General features: G+C 38.5%; 1 long non-coding RNA gene across 2 annotated transcripts in view; it reads left to right on the top strand.

Moving 5' to 3' along the window:
* Nucleotides 1–11,510, top strand: part of LOC147821567 (uncharacterized) — a 45,373-nt gene that overhangs the window by 33,035 nt on the left and 828 nt on the right. The gene's annotated exons all lie outside the window — the stretch shown is intronic.

The raw sequence follows: 11,510 nt of genomic DNA, 5'->3' as shown, positions 1-11,510 counted from the left end.
GGTAAGTGGATAAACAGACGTTCGTTGTACTGTTCCTTCAACTTTCTTGTATATTTGCAAAATATCATAATAAAAACTTGGGAGAAGTCCCTTATAGCTCCCGAATGCCAAGAAAATGAGCGCGGCTTCTTTCTCTCCTTGTCCCGGGTGGGACAAATCTTTGAGCAAGTCGGGCTCGAATTTAGTGGGATCTAGAAGAAAAGAGCAATGGATAGCGCCAGCCTGCAGCCGTCACAACCCTGGGCACCACAGTACCTGGAGGGGCCACGGGAACCTCGGAGCAGGTGGGCAGCGGCGCGCTATGTGCTTCGGAGGAGTTGCTCAGAAAGCTGGCCTGAGGACACGGGGCAAAGGCTGGTTTTCCGGCAGCTCTCAGTGACCCCAGGGCTCTACTCTGCCTCGGTGGGTTGAGCTGTGCCGCGGACTAGCAAAGAAACCCACGGATCGCACAGAGCCTTGCGCTAGTAGCTGTGGCCACGCTCCCCCGGGGAAGCTGAAGTCGCTGCAGCCTTAGTCAAGTCCCGCGCGCGCTGGGGGGTTGGGGATCAGGCACCTAAAGAAAACACCAACAGTGAAACCCACACAAGCACACTCACACTCACACGCACACCCTTGAAATCAATATACAAAAAATCACGGATTCCACCGTGCTCAGGGCGGCAGTGTCTTGGACTACTTGACTCTCTTATGTTGTTTTACTGTGATATGTCTGTAGAGCTGATGTAAAATCCTACACTGAGTTTCTTGCAAGGGCACTGTCAAAGACTGAAAGCCTTGCAGTCTCTGTGGGGCCTTTCTGGGGCTTTTTTGGGTGGGTGGGTGGGAGGTGAGAGGGAAAGACAGTAGAGTCTTCTAGAGTCTGGCAAACTGTTTTTGACAAGTTAACCAGAAAGATTTTACAGACCTAGATGTAGGTTTTCTTTTTCAGGAAGCGGTTTAAAAGGGCTAATAACATGTACAGTTTCGATGGACGCTGAAACGTATTAGGAGCTACTGTTTTCCCATCCTAGCTTCAAACCTCTTCTTGGACACTGCTGAAAGTTTGCCGGGCTGTCAGATGTGACTGGACAAGCTTCTAAAGCCTCAGCTAGGTCATTTATAAAGCTCAGGTGTCCTTGGGGTGAAAGGATTTCTTTGGGCTTTTAAGGCTGGGTGGGCAATTTTGCTCGGGTTGCTGCAGAAAGCATTTATTTCCCTACCTAAATTCAGAAGATTCCAGCTCTGTAAGATAAAAGTTGAGTTTATGGCGTGTCCTCTAAAGAAAAATGGCAAGAGCTTTTTAATTTATTTTTTATTTTTTTATTAAACTCCTTTTGCTATGTCAGCAAATTAGAGAGCCAGTTGAATATTGATGAATTCTTTGAGGGTGAGTAATATGGCTACAGGCCGAGAAAGTGAGGGAGGGCAGGCTTAAGTATTTACTCAAGTGAACAATCTTCAAATATTTTTCAAATATGATGTCTCAAGGACTTTCTTAGGACCTCTGAAGCCAACACTGCGTCTGCAAGTGGCTTATTTCTTAGTCCCTTTCCAACTTGACAAAACTCACAGGACAAGAATTACTATAAAACATGGCCAGAGCTCATCTTGAGATTAGAAGAGGGACACAGTTCACCAACTGAGAGGTCCCCAGGCCTCTGACTTGAGAGTCAGGCAACTTCTTAATGGGCAATTAGGAACCCAGAATGAAATGTACACCTTCTACTGTTTTTTGTCACTTCTGAAATACTGTTTCAAAGCGGGTGTTTTCAGGAAAATGGTACGTTTTTCTTTCCATTTTCTTTTATGTAGCATTAGAAATTACCTTGATAAGAAATAATTGCAGTCAGCCAGGGGAGAAGAGTTTGGCAATAGATTTGAAGGGTCTGAAAGCACAGCTGAGAAAAATAAATTAGCTCTAAACTGCACATATTCATCAAGGAAGTTATGCATAACAAAGTATTTGGAAAATTTTGGGAAAATGTTTTCTGAAAAACAGTTGTGAGTCTTTGGAAATAGATACTAGTGAATCAAGTTAAACCAAAACTTTTTTTTAATTACAGAAAAATTTTCTAGAGCTTAGCATTTTTATTTTAAATATTTTATGATTATGTTTTTCGTGAAGGACTTGAGTTAGAGAAACAAGACTTTCCTTATGTTGGTAAATATCCAGAAATCTTCAGAGAGATAAAATCAAGGTAGAGTTGTATATTTAACAGAAAGAAAACAATTGGAATCCTATTATGAAGCTTCTACCTTGTTATTTATAAGGACTTCTTTTCAAGGTGAGCAAGGGCTAGTAGTGCCTAGTGACAATATACTCATGCTTGCCCTACTACCAGATTAAACAAAGAGATAGTGTTCTTTGGTGATTTTTATTTTACTTTATGAAATCAGTCATGAAAATAGTTCTTTGCAAAATTTAGAACTTTGGAAAAAATTTTCAAACTTAACTTCTTCCTCCACCATGATCTCATCTAACAAAGCATAGAATGAGTTGGTAAATTTTTCCTTTTCTGCCAAAGAGCAGCTTAGTAAGTCGATGATGGATTTTGCTTTTGATTGTGAGGTCTCTTTTCTTTCTTAATGATACAGCATTGCTGCCTTCAATGCTGCTGAGATTTCATCTTTAAACACGGCATGTTTCACTTGTTGGGTGTGTACTGTTATTGTTAATTACTCTTGGATTTTTGCCCAGTAAATAAAAGACTATCTCAGATGGTTGTCCCTTTGCACAAAGGAAGGCCACAATGAAAGAGTATAGGATGGCCTTAGCCTCTCTTGACATTGTGTTGGTCCTACAGTGTGGCTGTCCTGTAAGTGAGCATGACTTCTTGTTCTTTACACCCAGTGTGGCCTGACAGAGCAAAGTGTAACGACAGAAGTTTGGAGGTAGAAGCCCCATCTTTTGTACGCATGGTAGCCAGAAACAGGGTTCAAGTGTAATCCTAGGCTAGATTTGGCAACTTGCTTTCACTGTAAAAATTATGGTGCTATTTCTAAACTTATACGTCTAGTACTTTCCTGGAGTCTCACCTAATTATGAAAAAGAGAAAAGAAAAATAAAGTCCAATATATATCAGTGTCAACATGTCAAAAGTAATCTTGTTCAGGGAGGCTGAAGTGCATTTGGACAGTTGGTTGCTTTATTTTTATTAAAAAATTGAAGAAAGGCAAACAAACCAACCCAGGAATGACCAGCCCAAGGAGGTCCTGTAAAAAGCACAAGGCTCTGCCAAGTCTGAGTGACATCATTTTCAGGATCTTGCTATGTAAAAGGAAAACACTCCATGGGGCGAATAATATCTTACTGGATAGAGGGAAGAAGAGGGAACAGGAAATTGAAGGCTGCCAAGGGATGCAATCTTTGTTTAAACCCAAGACACAGCTAAATGTTTTCCAAGCATGAAATACTTTGCCAAGAGAGAAAGGGAAAGTCAATGTATATAACTGAAATATTTCCTTGAACATTAACACTGAACTATCCAGAACTCACTTGAAGTTCTTCTTCTCCCCATAACTGTTTACAGTTTTTTGAAAAAATAACACTTGATTGGTAGACTTTCTTAGAGTGGTGGAAAATGTCATTTCTTTTACCTCTGTCTCTTAATTCTTTTTTTTTCTTTATGCAGTGCTGGGAATTGAACCCAGGACCTTATACATGTTAAGCAGTTGCTCTACCACTGAGCTACATTCACAGGCCTTAAAATAATTCTTGGATTACAATGGGATTTAGTTTTTCAGTAGTTTAATGACAATAAGCCTCATCCATTGCATGAGGAAGGAAATGGAGATTTGGACCCAGTTTTAAAGTTTAGCACTTACTCTAAACACAGTGTAGTTTCTTTAGCCCAGAGTCCTCTGGAATGGCTAAGCCATAGGCAGGGGAGAGTGATAACAAGAGCAAGATGGACAGTCAGGGACAGAGCAAAAGACAGAAAGAAAGAAGGTGAAAAAAGAAAAAATCAAGATCCCTCTCATGTGGATATAAGAAAATGGAAAGACCTCCCCTATTCCTGGGTAGGAAGAACCAATATAGTGAAAATGGCCATACTTCCAAAACTCCTATATAGATTCAATACAATCCTGATTGAAATCCCAACAGCATATTTCACAGAACTAGAGAAAACAATCCAAAAGTTCATCTGGAACCAGAAGAGACCTAGAATAGCAAAAGCAATTGTGGGCAACAGAGTCATGGCAGGGAGTATCACAATTCCCAACTTGAAGCTGTACTACAAAACCACTGTGATTAAAAAAACCCAGCATGGTACTGGCAAATAAACAGACCCAAAGATCAGTGGAATAGATTAGAAGATGCAGAAACAACTTCAGACATACTCAGCTACCTCATCTTTGATAAAGGAGCCAACCATCCTCACTGGAGGAAAAATAGTCTCTTTAATAAATGGTGTTGGAAAAAACTGGATTTCAACTTGCCAAAGATTAAAACTAGACTCCTGTGTTTCACCATGCACTAAACTAAAATTGAAGTAGATTAAAGATCTAAATATTAAGACAGAAAAGCTAAACTTGCTGGAAGACAAGTAAGGTATAACTCTCAAAGACATTGGCATAGGAAAGGACTTTACGAACAAATCCTCAGTAGCACGGGAACTAGCACAAAGAATCAACAACTTAGATCTTATCTTATTAAAAAGCTTCTGCACTGAAAGAGAAACCACAAACAGACCTAAGAGACAACCCACAATGTGGGAAAAAAATTTACCTGCTATTCCTCAGACAAAGGTCTACTATCTAGAATATATAAAGAACTCAAAAAATCAGACTCCCTAAATATAAAGACCCAATCCAAAAATGGGCATCTGAAATGAACAGACATTTATCATACAAAGCAGTAAAAGCAGCAAATAAACATGTGAAAAAATGTTCAACATCACTGGTCATTCAAGATATGCAGATGAAAACAACACTGAGATTCCACCTCACCCCAGAAAGAATGGCTGCTATCAAGAAATCAACCAATAACAAATGCTGGCAGGGGTGTGGGGAGAAAGGAACCCTTCTCCATTGTTGGTGGGAGTACAGACTGGTGCAACCCCTTTGGAAATCAGTATGGAGATACCTCAAAGAACTAGGGCTGGAGGTCCCATTTGACCCAGCTATTCTCCTGCTGGGTATCTTCCCAAAAGCATTAAAAGAATCATACCACAGCAATATATGTGCACCCATGTTTACAGCAGAACAGTTTGTAATAGCTAAAACTTGGAAACAGCCCAATTGCCCATCAACTGGAGACTGGATAAAGAAGATGTGGTTTTTCTATAAAATGGAGTACTACTCAGCCATAAAGAATGAGAAATTAGAAACATTTATAGCTAAGTGGATGCACATTGAGGCCATACTCTTAAGTGAAATAAATAGGACACACATGTGTAAATAGCAAATGGTTTCTCTGGTGTGAAAAACTAAAAGTGTAAATAAGGAACAAAATGTATAATTGATATTGTGAAATAGGAAGAAAAGGTCTAAAGGAGTAGGGAAAGTGGGAGGAAAAGGGGAAAGGAAGGAAGGGAAGAGAAAAAAGATGAGAAAAGGAAAAACATGGAAACGAAGTCTTTGTAAATAGGAAAGGGTGGAGGGGGTGAAGGGAGGGGAGGGAATGGGGAAAAAAATAAGAACGAGGATACATCATGTACAGGTACAAGATCCCAATGATGAATGTGACTGTATTGTACCTAAAATGTACCAATAAACTAAATGGAAAAAAAAATAAAAGATCCCCTCCTGAAAGTGTGCCCTCAAGTTGAAATCTGCAACCTACCACTACTAGGTCACCAAAGTGACCATCTCAGTTCCACCACTTGTCTCTCAGCTGAGTTCTGCCTCTCTCTGTGTGATCCTGAGTTTTGCCTACAATTTTTATCACATTGATCCTTGGCACAAAAATCGCATGACTTCAAAGTATAATTTCTAAAGGCATTCAAGGCCCTCTCCAACCTGGCTGCCATCTGCTCCTCTGGGTGCACACCCTACCCCTTTGCAGCAGAAGTCTGTTCCTCCCATTTCCTCATCCTTCAAGGCCCAGATAAATGCCACCTCTTCCTTGAGTCCTTCTCAGTTGGCCTCAGAGTTGGAGTTAGCTGCTCCTCTCCCATCTTGAGCTTTAAAGAAGTGTTATGCTGAGACTGTCTTCTTTTTTTTTCTGTTTTCTTTTTAGTTCTTTTATTGGTACATTTTAGGTATACAATTCATTTACATTTATCATTGGGTGTCTGTACCGGTACATGATATATCTTTGTTCTTATTTTTTTCCCATTACCTGTGTGCCCTTCACCCCCTCCACCCTTCCCTATTTACATAGACTTTGTTTCCATTTTTTTTTCTTTTCTCATAGTTTTTCCTTTCCCTCTTTTCCTTTCCCCTTCCCCTCCCTTCACCCCTTTGTCTTTGGACATTTTTTCCTATTTCAAATTATCAATTATTCGTTTTAATCATTTTAACCCTTGTTTACACTATCAATTTCTCACACTAGAGAAACTATTCAGTATTTACACATGTGTGTCCTATTTATTTCACTTAAGAGTATGGCCTCGATATGCATCCATTTAGCTATAAATGACTCTAGTTTTTTGTTCTTTATGGCTGAGTAGTACTCCATTTTATAAGAAAACCACATTTTCTTTATCCAGTTTCCAGTTGATGGGCACTTGGGCTGCTTCCAAGCTTTAGCTATTACAAACTGTGCCGCTATGGACATGGGTGTACATATATCACTGTGGTATGATTCTTTTAATTCTTTTGGGAAGATACCCAGCAGGAGAATAGCTGGGTCAAATGGGACCTCTAGTCCTAGTTCTTTGAGGTATCTCCATACTGACTTCCATAGTGGTTGCACCAGTCTGCACTCCCACCAACAATGGAGAAGGGTTCCTTTCTCCCCACACCCCTGCCAGCATTTGTTATTGGTTGATTTCTTGATAGCAGCCATTCTTTCTGGGGTGAGGTGGAATCTCAAGGTTGTTTTCATCTGCATCTCTCGAATGACCAGTGATGTTGAACATTTTGTCATATATTTGTTTGCTGCTTTTACTTCTTTGTCTGAGAAATGTCTGTTCATTTCAGATGCCCATTTTTGGATTAGGTCTTTGAATTAGGAGGTCTGATTTTTTTCAATTCTTTATATATTCTAGGTAGTAGTCCTTTGAGGTACAGCTACTAAAATTTTTTTCCTATATTGTAGTTTGTCTGTTAGCTCTGTTGGTGGTTTCTTTTGCAGTGCAGAAGCTTTTAGTAAGATGAGATCCCAGTTGTTGATTCTTTCTGCTAGTTCCCGTGCTGCTGAGGCTTTGTTCATGAAGTCTTTTCCTATGCCAATGTCTTCAAGTGTTCTATCTAACTTATCTTCCAGCAAGTTTAGTGTTTCTGTCTTAATATTTAGATCTTTAATCCACTTCGATCTTAGTTTAGTGCATGGAGATAGGTATGGGGCAAGTTTTAATCTTTGGCAAGTTGAAATTCAGTTTTTCCAACACCATTTATTAAATAGGCTCTCTTTCCTCCAATGATGGTGTTTGGCTCCTTTGTCAAAGATGAGGTGGCTGAGCATGTCTGGAGTTGTTTCTGCATCTTCTAATCTATTTCACTGATCCTCAGGTCTGTTCCTTTGCCAGTACCATGCTGATTTTATCACAGTAGCTTTGTAGTATAGTTTCAGGGATTATGATACCCCCAGCCATGTCTCTGTTGCTTAGAATTGCTTTAGCTATTCTAGGTCTCTTCTTGTTCCAAATGAATTTTTGGATTATTTTCTCTTGTTCTGTGAAGTATATTGTTGGAATTTCATTTGGCATTGCATTGAATCTATATAGTAGTTTTGGAAGTATGGTCATTTTCACTATATTGGTTCTTCTTACCCAGGAGCAAGGGATATCTTTCCATTTTCTTATATCCTCTTTGATCTCTTTTTTCAGAGTGCTGTCGTTTTCAGTGTAGAGGTCTTTTGCTTCTTTTGTTAGATTGATTCCTAGATATTTCATTTCTTTGGATGCTATTATAAAAGGAATTGTTTCCCTAATTTCTCTCTCGGTGAGTCTGTTATTTGTGTACAAGAAGGCTATTGTTTTTTGAGTGTTGACCTTGTATCCAGCTACTCTACTGAATCTGTCAATTAAGTCTAGAAGTCTTCTGGCAGAGTTTTTTGGGTCTTCTATATAAAGTATCATATCGTCAGCAAATAATGACAGTTTAACTTCTTCTTTTCCTATCTTTATTCCTTTTATTTCTTTCTCCTTTCTAATTGCTGTGGCTAATGTTTCCAGAACTCTATTGAACAGGAGTGGTGATAGTGGGCATCCTTGTGTTGTTCCTGAATTTAGTGTGAAAGTTTTCAATTTTTGACCACTTAGTATGATGTTGGCTGTTGGTTTTTCATAGATAGCCTTAATCAGGTTATGATAAAGACCTTCTATTCCAATTTTCTGTAGGGTTTTTTTAATGAATGGGTGTTGGATTTTGTCAAATGCTTTTTCTTCATCTGTTGAGATGATCATATGGTTTTTGTCTTTCACTCTGTTAATATGGTGTATTACATTTATTGATTTACAAATGTTGAACCATCCTTGCATCCCTGGGATAAATCCGACTTGGTCAGGGTGTGTGATCTTCTTGATGACCCTCTGTATTCTGTTTGCCAGTATCTTGTTGAGGATTTTTCCATCTATGTTCATTAGGGAGATTGGCCTGTAGTTCTCTTTTTGGGTTGGGTCTTTCCCTGGTTTTGGAATCAAAGTAACACTTGCTTCCAGGAATGAGTTTGGAAGCCTTGCTTCCCTTTCAGTTTCCTTGATGAGTTTAAAGAGTAATGGCATTAGTTCTTCTTTAAATGTCTTATAAAATTCAGCAGTGAAGCCATATGGATCTGGGCTTTTCTTTGTTGGTAAATATTTTATTACATTTTCAATTTCACTCATTTTAATTGGTGTGTTTAGAATTTCTATATCTTCTTCATTTAACTTTGGCAATTCGTATGTATCTAGGAATCTGCCCATTTCTTCTGTGTTTTCCATTTTATTGGAGTAGAGGTTCTCAAAGTAGGTATTGATGATCCTCTGGATTTCTGTTGGATCTGTTGTGACTTCACCTTTTTCATTCTTAATTGCAAGTATTTGTGCCTTTTCTTTCCTTTTTTTGATAAGGTTGGCTAAAGGTTTGATTTTATTTATTATTTCAAAAAACCAACTCTTTGATTCATCTATTTTTTGTATTGTTCTCTTAGTCTCCATTGCATTGATTTCTGCCCTGATCTTTATAATTTCCTCTCTTGTAAGAGCTTTGGATTCATTATGCTCTTCTTTTTCTAGGAGCTTGAGGTTCTGCATTAGGTTATTTATCTGATTTTTCTCTGTTTTCCTAATATGTGCATTCACTGCTATGAATTTCCCATGTAGAACTGCTTTCATTGTGTCCCATAGATTCCTTTATGTTGTACTGGCATTTTCATTTACTTGTAGAAACTGTTTAATTTCTTCTTTAATTACTTCTGTGACCCATTGCTTGTTCAAGAGGGTATTATTCAGTTTCCATGTGTTTGTGGGTGTTTTGTGGTTTCTTACATTATTGATCTCCAATTTTATTGCACTATGGTCTGATAATATACAGGGGGTAACTTCAGGTCTTTTACATTTGCTTAGACATGTCCTATGAGCTAGCAGAGATTGTCTTCTTTAGCAGACTGGTAGTGCCTAGATGGCAGGGATATGTCTATTTATAAGTGTCTTCTCAGCACTTGTGGAATAACCTACATCAGTTGATGTCTCAGACCTATTTGTCAAATGAACACAAACCCAAGAAAGAAAAAGAAGAAATGGATAGAGGGTGAAAAAAGGCACTTTTTTGATAGAGATAATGACTAACACCCTGCAGCAGCAGCAGTGGCTTAAGTGTCTTTCAGTATCCTTGGTGCTGACAAAAGTGGTCATGTTGACTTAACAGAAGTCCAACTGGGACTGGCATTTGAAACCCATCGCTGTAATAATATGGAATTAAGCCTTCAAAGGGCCTTGGATAAGGGCATGGTGAAACAAAAACAGTGCTTCGACAGATCACTTAGCTTAAATAGTAACCCTGTGAACTAAGCACAAATGATGGTAAACCTATGTCTATCTCAATAATTGAAATATCTCAGTCTCAGGGCACACAGGAGTCAATTTTCTCATTTAGGAAGAGAAAGGGTGGGAACAGCTACTTCCTTTTTGCTGATTATATACCAAGGGATATGCTAGGTGTCCCCTTCCACCAGCTACTCTCTCCCTCCTTCCTTCATCCTTTTCTCTCTCTCTCTCTTTTTTTGGTACGGAAATTGGACTCAGGACGTTGTGCTTGTGGAGGTGGGTACGGTGCTACTGAGCTAAATCCCTGGCCCTTCATCCTTTTCTCTTACACAGGCACAAGCACACACATGATTTTAATGGACTTTTAAATATTAATCAATTTCCTGTGAAACTGGTCATAAAAGCATGTTCCAAAATATACGTAAATTTCAGACAAAAATTAATTGAAATAATCCAGAAACTCACTATCATATGCTGATTTGATGGAAGGGAGAATTGAAAATACATTCCGATACCAGGGATTGAACTCAGGACCTTGCACTTGAGAGGCAGGCTTGGCACCAACGAGCTAAATCCCTGGTACATACTTTCTGCCTATATTGAGCCTAACTACTTTTTGGTAGTAACAGAGTCTTCCAACTGGAGAATGTTCTTTTTCACTGGCAGTTTAAAAAAATTCATTAAATATTTTTATGGAATTAAAACATCACCACTTAGTTAAAATTTAGATATATCTATCATCAGAAGAATGTGATTTTTTTCCACTTTAGTGGAGTGAAAGTTAAAGCAGATGAAATACAAAACAAAAATGAGAATTAATTTGTAGTTTGAGCCATAAAAGCAGAAGGTTTTTGAAGAGATTATTTTATTTTGATTGTAGACTGTAAATTATTACAGGGCGTTGGTGTAGGCATGACATTGAGGCTGACTTTTAGGTTAATTTGTTCCTAATCTGACCCACCCTTGACAATGACAAGGGCTAGAATTTCTCTGACCCCAGCCAGCCTCACTGTGGCATTAGGACTTGTCTCCTTTCTCTCTCTCTCCGGGTTCATTTTGTGTTTGGTCATGCAATGCAGCTAAGAAAATAGAATAAATGTCCTGTGGGCATCACGTGGCAAAGAAACTTTTCTTTTAAAGATATGTGTGTATGCATATATGTTTAAGTTGTAGACAGACCTTAAAGACTTCCTGATAGAAAGAAATATTGGGCTAAAAGTCAAAAATTTTAACTGTAAAAGGTGAATAATTTACATTAGTATGGCATTTATATGATTAAGTGTATGTGACCAAGTTAAAACAACATTGAAAATGACCTTGATAATTTAAACATTTCTCCTAGTAGCTGTAGAATACCAGTGCCTTCAAATGGTGTATTTCTAGATGGATGACAAGGATTCGTTTATGTTCCTTTATATTTGAAAGCTGCCATTAGCATTTACTTCTTTGATTCAGAGC

This window comes from Heterocephalus glaber, unplaced genomic scaffold (assembly GCF_053883595.1).
Source record: "Heterocephalus glaber isolate CG9 unplaced genomic scaffold, H.glaber_assembly_v1.0 deba00001729, whole genome shotgun sequence".
NCBI classification, from domain to species: domain Eukaryota; kingdom Metazoa; phylum Chordata; class Mammalia; order Rodentia; family Bathyergidae; genus Heterocephalus; species Heterocephalus glaber.
This window is presented reverse-complemented; position numbering and strand designations above follow the sequence as displayed.